A 2,500-nucleotide genomic window follows, 5' to 3' on the forward strand; every position below is an offset into this window, starting at 1 on the left:
GGAACGGGTATAGGCAGGGCGTGCGGCGTCCGGAGAGGATGCGGGATGGCATGGGGCTTCCCTGGGGGGGCCGGGGAACGGAGCCCTCGCAGCACCGGGAACATGTGCGGGAGGAGCGGCTCACTGTGCGGTGCATGGTCCCGAAGCGGCAGGCGTCTGGAAAACACCCCTTGCACGGGGAGGGCGAGGTGACTGGCCTCCGGAGGATGCCACGGCCGCCCCCGTCTCACCAACCGCACCCAAGACGACACACAGGGTCGCTCAGGGAGATGGCGTGCGGGGGTGGGCCTATGCGGCGCCACCGTCTGGCTTAGACCTGCCTCCGCCGCGGGGGGTCCTCGACCCACCGGCGGACAGGCACGAGGATTGGGAGAGGGGGGCTGGCCGTCGGGGTCCGCCGCGGCTCTGGCACTAACCCGGCGACGCTGAGGTCACGTGGGTGGTCGTCGGCCTGGCCGTGTCGGCGTCGCCCTCCAGCGTAGTCCCTCTTCCCACTCGCGCCCGTAACCTCAAAGGGATGCCCGAGCGGCTTTTCTTCCCAGGGCTGCTCCCCGCCCAGGGCGGGAGCGCAGGGGGATCCCAGGTCGGCCTTTCACCGTACTCCCTACCTCTTGGCCCTCGTTCCTTCTCCCGTTCTCCATCTAACCCCTTGGCTCTGGGGTTTCCGCTCTCCCTCTCTCACTCTCTCTCCTGCTCCCTGGCCGAGCCGCCTGGGAGGACGAGGGTCGAGGGGGAAGGCAACGGTCGGGCTGGGGCACACCGCACGGTGAGAACCCCCTTCGCCTGCCTCCACACCTCTGTCGTCCTCCCCACTGACGTAGGGGCTCGGGAAAAGACTGGAAATCGCGAAGCTCGGCAGTGGCGCGGAGAGGCCACCCACCGCCGCCGCTGTCGCCACCGCCGCGGAGGCCGCCCTTTCGGACACGAGGGGCAGCGCGAGCCTCCGCTGGCCGGGTACGCATCTGGAAGAAAAGGGCCGCCCTCGGAGAAGATCGCTGTGCTTCCCCGCACAGGGAGCGATTCGGACGACGGGCCCCCACGCCTGGCTGGGTGGGCGCCCCGCCGTTCGCCCGTACGGGTCGTCGGACCACTGCCTTCGCTCGGTTCGGGTCAAACTCCCCACGGCTCGGCCACCTCCGCAGACGGGAGGCGAGGCCGGCATGCGCGCCCAAAGATAGGTGTCGGAAGCCCGGGGGTAGAGGAGGAAGGGGACCGCTCACCTTAAGCCAGCGCGGGCTCCAAAGCCCGGGCCGAGCGAGCGGCGCCACCTCCCCACCCGGGAGCGCTGCGCCAGATCGATCGGAGGAAGAGCAGGGGTGCATGTAGGGACTTGCCCAAGTACGGAGGCTGCAAACCCCTGTCGTCGGGAGATACGTGCCCACGAGTCCTGGAAGCGCGACTCGGGTACAGGCGCCCTTGCGGGGGGGTACTGGATGTGGAACAGCACTGGGGTCGAAGCCACAAAAGCATCCGCCCTCATGGAGCCTCTCCTCGGCCTAAAAATCCAGATTTTAGCCTTGACGGCGCCCCCATGTGGAGAACCAGGGCCCGCGGGGGGGTCTGGCCAGGCTCACTTCAACCCAGGAACACCTCTCTGACTTGGGATAGGCGACCGGCAAAAGTCCCCCCACGCAGCTGCGGAAGCCTGGGTTCAGCCAAGGTGCAGACCTCCAGCCGAACAGGGACTCATAGCCAAAACGCATACCCAGGCCTACGGAGGTGAAAACCAGCTTAAATGAGTCGAAATGTGTCGGGGCTGAGAGGTACCTCTCTCTCATATATTCTGCCGGTGGTGTGCAAAACTGGGTCTTTGCATGGAGTGTCACCCTATACCCACTTTAGGGACGCATGCAAAAAAGTGCCCGATCGCCTGGAACTGTCAGGCGGATTCGGCTCCCTGGAATTTCCTCATTCTGGTTCTTTTTCACTTTTTGTCTCTTTTGCGACATCTAGTGGGCAGGCTGCATTACTGCAACCGGGGACACCTCAAAACGCTTGGAACTGGGGAGCGGGCTCAATTTACAAACGTTTTGCGGGTCCTGGAAGTCAAAATTGTGACTTCTGAAAACGACTAAGTATCAAGGACTCATCGCGCGAATCGCTCTGGAACTGAAATCGGATGCGCGCACTGACATGCTCCCCTCTCTGGAAGTCTGACACAAGTTGAAAAATTTTCTAAGTCCCCAAAAATTTTTTTTTTCAACTTTTTTTCAATTTTCCCCCTGTGGGATATATATTTTACCCACACTTTTGGAGCCCTCCTGGGATGCCCTCTAACATACTAGAACCTCATTTTGTGGAAGTTTTCACAAAATTGTGAAATTTTCAAAAAAGTCAGAAATTTTGCAAAAACGACTAAGTATCAAGGACTCATCGCGCGAATCGCTCTGGAACTGAAATCGGATGCGCGCACTGACATGCTCCCCTCTCTGGAAGTCTGACACATGTGTGAAAATTTTCTAAGTCCCCAAAAATTTTTTTTTTCAACTTTTTTTCAATT

This window comes from Phyllobates terribilis, unplaced genomic scaffold (genome assembly GCF_046119375.1).
Source record: "Phyllobates terribilis strain yellow unplaced genomic scaffold, ASM4611937v1 Scaffold_3133__1_contigs__length_89014, whole genome shotgun sequence".
Taxonomy (NCBI): Eukaryota; Metazoa; Chordata; class Amphibia; order Anura; family Dendrobatidae; genus Phyllobates; species Phyllobates terribilis.